Source organism: Electrophorus electricus, chromosome 15 (genome assembly GCF_041902795.1).
Source record: "Electrophorus electricus isolate QZ-2024a chromosome 15, ASM4190279v1, whole genome shotgun sequence".
In the NCBI taxonomy this organism is placed as follows: Eukaryota; Metazoa; Chordata; class Actinopteri; order Gymnotiformes; family Gymnotidae; genus Electrophorus; species Electrophorus electricus.
In genome coordinates, this window is record NC_137511.1 from 18,454,043 (window position 1) to 18,467,500 (window position 13,458).

Consider the following 13,458-nt stretch of genomic DNA (forward strand, 5'->3'; position numbering starts at 1 on the left):
GGGATGTTTGGGGTGAAACATGTAAGTGCCTGTCGAGGTGTGACTGCTGGAGAGCTAGATATTACAGTCAGGGGTCAGATCCTACAGTCAGGGGATAGATCCTACAGTCGGGAGCTAGATCCTACAGTCGGGAGCTAGATCCTACAGTCAGGCTAGATCTTACATCCAGGGGCTAGATCCTACAGACAGGGGGCTAGAGCCTACAGACAGGGGGCTAGATCCTACAGACAGGGGGCTAGATCCTACAGACGGGGAGCTAGATCCTACAGACAGGGGGCTAGATCCTACAGTCGGGGGCTAGATCCTATAATCAGGCTAGATCTTACATCCAGGGCCTAGATCCCCAAATCCCCATTTTGTTTTGTCCCTGTTCCAAGGAACAGCAGGGAGTCCAGAACAGGGTCCGGAGAGTAGAGCGGACCGGATGACATCCGCGCCCGTCCGTGGGCTGCATTACTGGTTCCTCATTACCCAACCAGCTGTTCAGCTTCATCACGAGGGGCAGAGACATGTCACAATACCACTGCCAAAACAAAAGAAAAAAAGTTATGAAATAGCTTCTCAGACCTTCTTCCAAACCCACCAATCCCAAACTCCCTTTAACATCAGCTAGTCACACTTCAGAGTGTTGTTGGCCCTTTCCTTATTGGGGCATGACGCACTAAATTCCGCTCCGCGTGGCCAGTCGGTCCCCGCCGCGTGCGCTTTGGCCTCCGCGACCTCGGACCCTGCCCGAACTGCTCGGCTTCGGTGTCGTAATCCCACTCTCGCGACGTACGTGTACAAACAGCCTGCTTTCCCGCTGGTTGATTTGGAAACCAGAGCTGCGGTATACTCACCCCGCAGTGCCTATGGCCCCCAGGCCTTCTCACCCACGATTCTGGACCGTAATATCAACTCTGTGATGTATTTTTTTTAATGCGATTTTAACAGCGCCCTTAAAGACGTGCAAAGCAGGGGCTTAACGAGTGTGACTGCCAGTGTGAGAAGCCGACGAGATGAGCCAGGCCACGGCCATTAAACAAAAACACAACCAAGAAAACGTGCTGACGTAACTCGCCAACGAGGGCTAATGCGAGCGCTGCCAACTTGGCATGTTTTCTTTCCATTCGTGAGTGTTACACTTTTGGAGCTTGTGCGACACACACACACACACACACACACACACACACACACACAGAGCGCTTGTATTAAGAGCTGGCAGTTGTAGGTCTTCATTAGTGTCTAAGGCTGACAGGATAACATTACCGAAGGCCCTTCGGCATGTTGCCAAGGCGATATATTTGTGGGGAACGGTGTAGGTGTGATAAATGTTGCTTATCACCTTTCATCCCTGAAAAGGTCAGTGGACTCCCCCTTCGGAGCGAGTTCTGCCACACTGGCCTTTCTCACGGAGAGCGGAAGAAGGCGAGGACCTTCGGGGACTCCGGGTCCACGGGCGCTGCCCCACGTTCCACACGGCGGGACTTCGCCGCGCTTCTCTCTCTGAGGCCTAGCGGAGCGTCTCCTGTGGCCTTCCTCATCAGGGTGTGTGACAGCCAGCTTGCCGTACCCAGCTTAACAAAGCCTCTCTGATCTCAGGATTGAACGACATGGCGCGACGCGGCCTCAAAGGCAAATTCTACGCGGCGTTTTCACGACGCTAATCCTTCGGATGCTAGTCGTTGGGCTGCAGCCGCCAGAAGGTGCTCTGCGGCCTTCTGGGACCAAGCACACCCCGGATCTTATCGTCCATTCTTCTTTCTCTCTTTCCTTTGTTTGTCTCCTTCTTTCTTTTTGCACTTATCTGTCGTTTGCAACTCTAGCAGCCCTGCGCGCCGGAGCTCGAAGGTACATTTGGCTTCTATTAAACGTCTCTGCTGAAATGTCTTGCCTTGCTTTGCTTGCTGTGATCTTTGTGTGTCGTCCCCCCCCCCCCCAGCCTGGCTGCTACGCTGTTCTGATTTCAGCTGGATGAAAGCCTAGTGGGAGGAGGAGGAGGAGGAGGAGGAGGAGAGGAGAGGAATGCCTGTGTCAGAGTTGACCATTTTTTTGTTTGTTTTTTTCCACTCCCTTTCTTTTTCTCTCCCCGCCTCCTGGCCGATGCCTCCAGGCATTTCACAACGGCGCGAGTTCCCTCTGGAAAGCGGGAAGCCGCGCGGGATTTTCCTCCTGCACCGCCGGGATCCACTCTCGGACGGGCGGGAATTCTGCCGGTGTTCCCGGTCACCCCACGCTCCCGCCCCGCGCGAGTTCTAATCGTGTCCCGTGCGAACGCCCTGTATCTCCGTTCGGATTGCGCATCTCCCGCGCATCTCCGTGAGCGTTCCGGGTCCAGGTCGCAGTCAGCTGCGGCTTCCGGGCGCCGTAGCAGGAAACGACCCCGATTTGGCCCAGCTGAGACCAGTGACGCTCGTTTTGCAGGTGGACGAACCCAGACGAGGCTTGCGCGGCATTGCAACATGAGCGCAGCTGCGGCCATGCAGCTGTTGGCACGGTAACAGCCCTCCGGTCAAGGACGCCAGAGCTTCTGGGCATGGCGTCTCGCGGGGGGAAACGAGGCCGATAAATTTTGCCCCCAGCCCCAAACTCTGCCCCTTTGATCAGTGCCATGTAAACTTGGGTCTGTGTTTAGATCCAGCTCCACACCCCTGCTGTGTGCACTGGGTAGAGGGTTCGGGGGGGGGTGGCCTGCTAAAAGGACCATACGGAAAAAGGAGACGAACATAAAAGCTTGCTGAAGTTTTCCGAGCTTCTCTGTGATGGTGTAGCCAGATGAAGCCACTCAATGCAATGAATCGTGTATGTATTTTTTCCTCTCTCACTCTCCATCTCTCTTTCCTTCTCTTGCCCTGCCTCTTCTGAGGCAGAGCTTCAGGCTGTCTCTGCTCCACTGGCCTGCTTCACTGTCCCAGTCTTGTCTGCCGGCAGCTCAGTTCGGAGCCTCGGCGACTGGGGGCAGGGCCAGGCCTCGAATCGCCCACGGCCTCGGCTCTTATTCCAGCTGCACGTGTTTTCGTAGACATGGAGCAGGTCTAGGGGGAGGGGAGTGGGCGTGGCCCCTGCTCCGCTGGATACTCCAGGCATTGCCTCGGGCATCAAATTCCTTCTTGGTGTCAACATTTCTGTTACTCTCAACACAGTGGGCCCAGCTCAGGGGAGGCTATGTCCTGGTGCAACTGACACTCTCTCTCTCTCTCTCTCTGTGCACCATGGTCTGGTCCTGGCTCTGAGGACCTGCAGGTTCAGGAAACAAAACCGGCCCACTTGGCCTCTCCAGATGTTCCGAATTAAGGCTTTGGTCGGACTTCCTGCGCCGTTCCACCATAGCCAAGCATCAACATGTCTGGACAGTGTGAATGTGAAACGAGAGAGAGGAGGGGCCTGTCATTCACCATGGTGACAGAGGGGGATGTCGTCTGGCAGCCTGCTGGGCTTTGGAATGTCCCGTTAAACGATGTCATTAAGCAGGTGGCTGGGGGGTGGGGTGGGGTTTTGCTAATTGATTAATGAAAACTGTGATGTATGATTCGACCCCCTAACCCCGCCCCCATCCAGCAACTGTGCCCCTCCTTAGACCCATAAATCATCTCCTACCAGCTCAGTAAAGAAAACACCACACAATTACTGGGATTAGCATAAGAATAGGCTGTGTGTGTGTGTGTGTGTGTGTGTGTGTGTGAGCGCATAAACCCCGGTGTTTAATCCATGACGAGTGAACATTGGTGTGTTTGGGGCATGGCACAGACCGTCTCTGGGCCCATGTGACCGTTCAGAAGGGTAACGTCTTGACCCGTCTACTCAGATCGGCGTTAAAGAGGTGACGACCCCTCCTCCGAGCTGCTTCCCTGGACCTGACGCACGTCAGAGTGAGCCCTCAACTCCGCCGCGGCACAGCAGGGGTTTGTTTAACGGTGGCGGGTTCTGGCCCCGGAACCTTAAATCTGCCTCTACACGATATGAACACACACACAAAGACAAACAAACAACCCCCCCCAACCCCCCCGACAGCCCAGGGGAGAGATGTGCTCTGTTCCTCCAGCTCCATTCTCTTGTCAGGGAATATTAATAGTTACTGGCCACAACAGAGTCCTATTGCCCCCGCCCTCCTTTATTGCCATGGTGATTCTGAAGCGTGACAGTGCGGTCTCACTCGTGTACTCTCGGCTCAGCATGAGTCTGCGACTTTCCAGGAACCCCACAAAGGCCCTCTGGGAGACAGGGCGGGACTCGGTGTACCAGCAGCCAATCAAAGCGGGCCTGGCTGGTCAGACAGTGCTTTGTGCTGAGACAGAACATCGAATGGTATCAGCCCGTTGCAGGTTCACGGCTTTGTCTTGTGGGGCATTTTCAGATGACCTCTGGCTGTGAGAGAAAGGCACTGTCCTGCAGATCTCTCACACACACACACACATTTATTTATAGTTTCATATTCCACTCTGCAGCCGAGTGGGATGAGTCAGCAGAGCTGTTGAGCTGTTGAGGTAATGAGGTAGCGGTGGAGGAGGGAACGATGAGGTAATGAGGTAGCGGTGGAGGAGGCAGTGATGAGGTAATGAGGAAGGGTGCAGCACCGTCGGGGTTTGCTCCTGAAATGTGTGAAACACTCTTGACTCTCCACTGGGGTCACTCCAAACAGGGCTGACTGTCAGCGCTTCACTTTCGTGTGCGTGTGCGCGCACGGGTGTGTGACAGTACCCACATTACTACAGATAGTCCTGTAATTACCCAACTTCCCTAACCTGCGCCTTAATATCCCTAATATCCTTAATTATCCCCCTCCCCCCACTCCGAGTACAGGGACCTGGGATTGCAGCCACGTGTCTGGGCCTGGCTTAGCTATCATAGCCTAGCCCGGCTGCATCGCCCACCCGAGACTCACTGCTGAATTTCAGCCAAGTTTCACACACTCCTACCCTCGCTTTTATCTGACCTGCGGCTGTGACCTGTAAAAACCACAGCCAGCGCAGTTCCTCCGTGCTCGTCTTGTTTGTTTGCAGAACCTGCGCAGCTCTGCTCAGTCTGATTGTGGTTTTCCGTTGTGGGGTTACGTTGGGTTACGTTTTAAAAGGACATGACGAGCGCAGAAGGGAAAACAGTCGTATTCAACAGATTATATGCGTGTGCGTTTGATTAATAGAGATTTCTGCGCGTTGTGTAACTGTCTCGGCGCATGTGCGACCAAATGAAGTTCAGTTCATGAAGACCTTGGAATAAAGATGATGAAGAGCTTGGTTTTGATATTGCAAACAACCGCTGGATCCGAGGAATAACGAGGACGTGTGAAGCGTGAAGCGTATTCCTCTCAATATTGGTTTCACGTCAAAAATGGGTGCTTGACAGAAATCCAAAGAATGTCGGCTTTGTTCCGCGTACGCCAAAAGACGCCAGCAGCAGCGCGGGGGTGGTGATGTTGCAGGGACATTTGTGCCCCTTCCTGGTTCTGACTAGGAAACCTGCACAACTACACACTGACACAGAGTTATGCAGACGTTGGCTAGCTAGGACTAACAGACTGCGACGTGACAATATTTCACGTTCAGAACAAAAACAAACACGCAGCAGGACGTGCCAAAAAGAGAGAGCGCTACGGGCGGCACCAAAGAATCGTTTAAAAGGAGACGACTGCGATCCCAAGAGCGTCCCGCTACGCAGGCCGGTGTCTCAACAATAACATCACCCTTGCCGTGGGTGTAGCGATTCCCGTGAAACGTGTTATGTGAGGCCTTCATGTTAAAAGCCCTTCGCCTTCTCGGAGAACTACGAGACGTCTTGCGTGTCTCATCGGCGTAGACGTTCACAGCGACGCCGTGCGGTCAGTCGGAATCTACCGCTAATCGCGTGTATTAAGAACGGTTTATGACGTATGCGTTTTCCAGAACACGTTTTTCAGCCAAACGGACGTCCGGTCAAGCGGGCATGCCGACGTGCGTGACGCACCTTAAACACGCCGGCGAGATCAGCCTCCGCGCCAAGGCGTTACTTAACGGCAAACGTGCGCCGCGGATGTCGGAAATGCGGCGGAGCGTTCGGAGGTCTTTATTAGCACGGCGGGCGGCCGGGAAGGCAGGGAGACGTGTGTGTTTATGCAAAGCGAAGTGTCGGCTAAAAGCAAAAAAAAAAAAAAAAAGGCTTCTTTTTTTTGCCGGAGTGAGAGGTAGTTTTTCCAGACATCAGCTTTCAAAAGGGCTTTCCGAGATGCCAGGAAGAGGATAGAGAGGAAGCAGGCGAACCGATTCAGGCTGCCACAGGAATAGGGCCTTTTTGCTTGGGAGACTGCAAAAAAGGAAGGAGAGAGAGAGAGAGAGAGGAAGGGGGGGCCTTATGCTACAAACAGGAAATGAGCTCGTGAGAGAGACAGGAAAGGGGGTCAGGGGTCACACGTGGGGCCCCGGGCATGGTGCAAACGATCGTCAAAAGAGACAGAGAGAGCAAGAAAGATGGAGGTATTAAGGACAGGACCGAGGAGGAGTGCAACCTCAGTAACAAGGGAGTCGAGAGGCGTTTTGTGTATGTGTGTGTTTGTGTGTGTGGGTCCAGACGCCCCCAGGGAGCCATGGCTACAGCTGGTCCCCGGAGTGCCTTCAGAACAGACTCCTCCTCCCCGAACACCTTCAGAACAGACACAAATGCACACTTCACCCAAGTGCACATTTTTGAGTGCATCCTCGTCATTTATTATAACTGCGAACGAACGTGCCGTGCGCCTTTGTGCCTGACAGTAGCGGTTTTGGGTGGAGAGCGCGGCGTGGGCTCCACCTGCTTCACACTTCCTGGGTGCGCTGACGGAATCGCCTGAATTCACACTGGGTTCAGCTTGTTGGTTGGTTGGTTGGTTTATTTATTCATTTCTGATCGTAGCTGCGTGGAGCAGTTAGATTTGGACCTTTCCTGCACACTAGCTGTGTTCAAACACACACACACACTCACACATGCGTAAGAGAACATTTTTACCCACCCAGGCTGATCTTACAGTGCCAGCTGTTATATGTTCAAGCACACAGAAGCATGAGCACACACACACACACACACACACACACACACACTCAGAGTAAAGGGCCCATCAAAACCTCATCGCTATCGATGATTATTTCCTGTTTTTGTTTCACACCCCTCAATTAGTTACTCAGCCCTCTCGCTCTCTCTCTCTCTCCCTCTCATTCTGTTTTTCTATCTCTCCCCATCTCATTCTCGCTCTCTCTCTCGCTCTCTCTTTCTCTCTCTTCTTTGTGATGGTTAACTATTTTGCATGCCCTTCTTGAGTCTGCAGTCTCTCTCCCTCTCTCTCTTTCTCTTGCTCACACACACGCACACGAGTTTAAGGCATACTATCACAAAATTAGAGCAAAGCAGATTTCAGGGCTGAACTAAGTTCCGCCTGTGTTGGGTGTGTTGAGGTACAGTAGGCTGCTGTTTGTCCTCCTGTTCGTTGTGCTGTTGTTGTTGTTGTTGTTGTTGTTGTTCGTTGTGCTGCTGCTGTTGTTGTTGTATGTTTCTAAGCAATGACTTGCTCTTATTTAAAGGTGCAGGTTTTGTGGGGGCAGATTCAGAACAGTAATGGTTAGAGCTTTGTCTCACTCTCTCCCTATATCTGTCTGTGTGTCTCTCTCTCTGTCTCACTCTATATCTGTCTGTGTCTCTCTGTCTCACTCTCTCTATATCTGTCTGTGTCTCTCTCTGTCTCACTCTACATCTGTCTGTGTCTCTCTCTCCGTCTCACTCTCTATATCTGTGTGTGTCTCTCTCTGTCTCACTCTATATCTGTCTGTGTGTCTCTCTCTCTCTGTCTCACTCTCTCTCTACATCTGTCTGTGTCTCTCTGTCTCACTCTATATCTGTCTGTGTGTCTCTCTCTGTCTCACTCTCTCCCTATATCTGTCTGTTATATTCGCGTTAAATAGACGACGGTCGGTTAAATCCTCCATTAAAGCGTGAGTTCAGGCTTGGCTCTAGTTTGAATTTGTGTGTGTGTGTGTGTGTGTGTGTGTGTGTGTGTGTGTGGCTGAAGCTGTGGTAACGGCCAGCGGCTTGGCTGTCATCCTTTTAGTTTGTTTTGATCTGGTTTGTTTTGATAGTTGAGCACAGTACGGGGTGGGGTAACCATGTGTGGGAGGGGCACAGTGTTTGAGGGGGTCTCCACATGACACAGCTCCATGCGCGAGTACGTGTGTGTGTCTGTGGGCACATGTGTGCGTGGGCGTGGCTATGCGCTCTTGACTTTGTGTGCACGTGTGTCTGTATATGTGTGGATCACGCATGTGCGTGCAGGCACCTCGACCCGTCCTCACACACACTGAATCTTCTGCAGCCGTTGTGTAACGTGGGATCAGCCGATGCGATCCTGCTTCATCACTGTTGCAGTAAATTGCATCATGGCACGCCTTCCGTACAGCCTACGGAGTGCTGCGGAGACCCCTCCCACCTCCACAGTCCTGTGCCGCTGGACTCGGGGGCCTCGTCCCCTTCAGCTGGTTTGTCCCCGTCAGCTCTGACTGACGAGAGGTGAAGACCGTCGGAGCGTGTGCACGCCAACACAGGCTCCGCTAAACGCGCCCCTGTCGGTCCGCTGTGTCCGTCCTGGGCTGTTGCCATGGTCTCTGCTTCTGGGTTACTCTGCTGTAGTCTGTTGCTGCTCTGAGTCAACTCTGTGTGTGTGTGTGTGTGTGTGTATCATCGCCTTATTAAAACCCTTTCTTTCAGAGTCATGGCTGCTGTATAAAGGAAGCTGTGAAGTAGGTTTTCAAGACCGCATGTTGGCAGCCACACAGTAATTGTAAGCGTGTGTGTGGGGAGGTGTTTTGTGTGTGTGTGTGATGTTGGTGCCACTACCATTATCATTAGTGACATTGGTTGTTTTACGTGTGGTTTTGTCTGGTTTACCTTTTCCTGCAGAAGAATAAATAATGTTTAGTTCGCAAATGTTTCTACATTTAACAGAAAACAAAAAAACATACTGTGTGTGTGTGTGTGTGTGTGTGTGTGTGTGTGTGTGTGTGTTCTGTGCTATACACTGTGCTGCTTTGTCTCATGACAGAATTTTGGCATTGCAAGACATTTCTGTGCTGTAGCCTGAGCAGTGAAGCCCTCTCCCTCCTACAACACACCACAGACACCACAGACACCACACACACACACACACACACACACACACGCACGCACGCACACAGCTATATGCTCTTAAAGGAACCGTGCCTTTTTAAAATTTGCTGTGGTTATTTGTGAATCTCACACCGTGACACAGTGGGGCAGACCTGTGTGTGTGTGTGTGTGTATGTGTGTGTGTCTCTCTCTGTTAAATAATACAGCAAGAATAAAGAATAATACAACAAAAAATTGAACACTATATAGTTTCTGAAAATTGTTAAAGACAGTTGTTAGGATTAAACTCTTCAATGGATTACATTTGGAGAGGAAAAGGCATTAAATAAATAAACAAAGTGTATTATGGTGAGATCAGGAAGGCGTTTTTCCATTAGCATGTGCATGAAAGCACGTGTGTGTGTGTGTGTGTGTGTGTGTGTGTGTCACTGTTGCCTTTATGGGGGCACACGAGGTCGTATTGTGTGCTCACCTAGCATGTGCGGCCATTTCGGAATATCAGACCATTTAGTTTGGGGCTTTTAACATGAATTTTTGCAAAGAATTCTTCAAGAATCTCGTTGAATTTTGAGCGTTCTGGCTGTTTTCTTGGCGCTGTTGGCACACGGCCCTTTTCCTGCGATGCTGGCCTCTGTGGCCGCCTGCTGGGTCTGGACTTCGTCAGGGTGGTTCTCAGGTTGCCATCAGTCACCATGGTCACCGTGGTCAGGTAGTCTTCCATGGCATTCTGGCTTTTCAGAGCAAGATTACGTTACCTTTTACTTTGTGGCTTTGGTTAAGCTCCCCAATAAATGCCGTTTCACTTAGCTATGGTATAATTTGGTTCAGTTGTTTTGCTCTGGTCTGTGTTTGGATATAAGTCTGGTTCTGAAGCTGCTTCTGGACCTCCGAGGTTGTAGTGAGTCTGATGACCAGCGGTGGGGGGGCGCTGTTTTCTCTGCTCATCCCGTTGCAACATATTGCTGCAGAAATAAAAGTCTCCCTTGTTTGGGTGCCCTTTTCTGTGTCTTTATAGCGAATGGGTCATGGCCCAATTCCACCCTGCACGCATTAGCTGTGGCGTTTCTGTGAACATTTAGGGTCTGTATACAAAGCTCAGCATTGCAAAGACTCAGTTTGTTCCATTTGCCAAATTCTTGATTTGCGTGCCCACCGCGGTCTACCATATAGGGCCGGTCTCCACCGACTCTGGCCGTGTTCTCTCTCATAACACCACCACGCTTCCGCCGCCCCGCGGGTGTAGCCAGCCGCCACTCCCGGAGCGGAGCACCACCCGCCAGCTTCGCCACGCACGCCGACAGACGCCCAGACCGGGGGACGCCACCCTGAGGGACGGAACCTCCACCCCCACGCCACCCAGACAGCAAGGCCAGTAACGCCCTCCTGGACGCCCAGCCAATCACAGCACTGACATCTTGGTCAAAGTTTCCCGAGGAACTGACTTAAACGCCTAAATAATTATAGGTGGACTCACGATTCATTTCGTTTGTGCCTTAAATAAACATGTTTTGCTCCCAGAGATCTGGATCCTTTTTTGAAACGTCATAACTTTTGTTCACGTCGACTGCCAGGGCCCAGGTCTGGCAGTACGGCTCCGTCAGGTCCAGACCCCGCTGTAAGGCCCTTGTGCAGAACCAAGTCATCTGCTCCGAGCAGGAATTTGATCGCCGAGTCGTGCAGAGTGAGACCAGGAACCGTAAACCGTTCTAACACTTGTGCCAATTCATTTATATGAATATTAAATGGAGTCAGACGTAAGCAGCAGCTCTCCGCCGCACTCTGGAGACGGGAAATCTGAGCGCTTTTATCGCCAGTTTTTATGCCGTGCTTATTTTCTGTATGCATTGTTTTAATTGGCTCATATATATTACTCCTTATTCTTTCAAGAAGTTTATATAACAGAGTAAAATAGTATCAAAAGCCTTTTTGAACTCAATGAAGCATACAAATACATTAGCCTCCGCACCCTGTATGCGCAGATACAAATACAGCCCCTCATAGTACATACATAGCTATGACACAATACGTACATACCTGTGACACTGTACATACATAGCTATGACACAATACGTACGTACCTGTGACACTGTACATACATAGCTATGACACAATACGTACGTACCTGTGACACTACATACATAGCTATGACACAATACGTACATACCTGTGACACTACATACATAGCTATGACACAATACGTACATACCTGTGACACTGTACATACATAGCTATGACACAATACGTACGTACCTGTGACACTGTACATACATAGCTATGACACAATATGTACGTACCTGTGACACTACATACATAGCTATGACACAATACGTACATACCTGTGACACTGTACATACACAGCTATGACACAATACGTACATACCTGTGACACTGTACATACATAGCTATGACACAATACGTACGTACCTGTGACACTGTACATACATAGCTATGACACAATACGTACGTACCTGTGACACTGTACATACATAGCTATGACACAATACGTACGTACCTGTGACACTGTACATACATAGCTATGACACAATACGTACGTACCTGTGACACTGTACATACATAGCTATGACACAATACGTACGTACCTGTGACACTGTACATACATAGCTATGACACAATACGTACATACCTGTGACATTGTACATACATAGCTATGACACAGTACAGACGTACCTGTGACACTACATACATAGCTATGACACAATACGTACATACCTGTGACATTGTACATACATAGCTATGACACAATACGTACGTACCTGTGACACAGTACAGACGTACCTGTGACACTGTACATACATAGCTATGACACAATACGTACGTACCTGTGACACTGTACATACATAGCTATGACACAATACGTACGTACCTGTGACACTGTACATACATAGCTATGACACAATACGTGCATACCTGTGGCACTGTACATACATAGCTATGACACAATACGTACATACCTGTGACACTGTACATACATAGCTATGACACAATACAGACGTACCTATGACGCAGTACATACATAGCTATGACAGTACATATGTATCTATGACACAGTATATACATAGCTATGACAGTACATATGTATCTATGACACAGTATATACATAGCTATGACAGTACATATGTATATATGACACAGTATGTACATAGATATGACAGTACAAATGTATATATGACAGTACTTATGTATCTATGACAGTACATATGTATATATGACACAGTATATACATAGATATGACAGTACATATGTATATATGACAGTATATACATAGATATGACAGTACATATGTATATATGACACAGTATATACATAGATATGACAGTACATATGTATCTATGACAGTACATATGTATATATGACACAGTATATACATAGCTACGACAGTCTGCGTGGACATGCTGAACAGTGGAATGTGAGATTTCATCCCGCTACACAGTCTGCTGTATTTCTGGAATTTTCTTTTTAATATTCTCATGCCAGAGACAGTTGCGATTAACTGAAACCGTGGTTAGTGAAGCCACAGCTACAGGGGGACTGCTGTGTTTACTTTTTCTTCTTCTTTCAGTTGGGGTGTGTAGGGCGTAAATATGTTAAGTGGTTTGGTAATTTTGGTAAAAATCCTATTTGATTATGACTCGAGACACTGCTTAATAAGCAAGTTTAAAAATCTTGAATTTAAATCCTGCACAGACTCCGATTACTGAGACCAGACACCTCGCAGGCTGTTTTACCTTCAATTTGAAAGATTCCTGATTCCAGATTTCAGGGAGGCAACCTTCACTCAGATCCATGTTAGAGTTTTACAATGGCCAAACAAAATTTTGATCTCTCTCACTCTCTCTCTCTCCCTCTCCCTTCGCTGTCTCCAGTCCAGCTCAGCACACTGTAGTCATTGTGACTAGCGCCATGGTAACAGGCCAAAGCCTGAGTAAGCCGCTGGCTTTAGCACAAGGGGCGACTGGCCAGTTCCCCCAGTAGATCCTCTCTCTCGGCTCCGCGCTCTCCCGTCGCCCGTCTGCCCCTTTTCAATGTCGGGATCTATTTTTTTTCTAACGTCCCTCGTTTCGGTTTTGGTCTCGAACGGCGAAGAAAGGGCCATCTCGGCTCCATCGATCTGCTTTTGCAAGGCCCTCTAAAGGCGGCCGGCCGTCGCCACGGCAGCCTCCAAGGGCGCTCTACGCCCCGCCCCTGGCAACGGAAAAAATGGCGGTTTAGCGTCAGGACGTCCTGTGGCGTCCAGCGGTTGTTTTGTGGAGTGATTCGCGTTATCAGCGCCGAGGAAAAACCTGCCTGCAAACACGAAAGTTTTGTTTGCCTCAGTGAATAAACTGTAAGTGGTTGTGCGATTGAGCAGAACTGTCCTAA

General features: G+C 49.9%; 1 long non-coding RNA gene across 1 annotated transcript; it reads left to right on the plus strand.

Moving 5' to 3' along the window:
* Positions 1-516: 516 nt before the first annotated feature.
* LOC145651311 (uncharacterized) lies at positions 517-11,834 on the plus strand. Its single transcript, XR_014117178.1, has 4 exons — positions 517-1,111; positions 1,342-1,830; positions 2,093-4,463; positions 4,498-11,834. It is a non-coding gene; the product is annotated as an uncharacterized LOC145651311 (long non-coding RNA).
* The last annotated feature ends 1,624 nt before the right edge of the window (positions 11,835-13,458 follow it).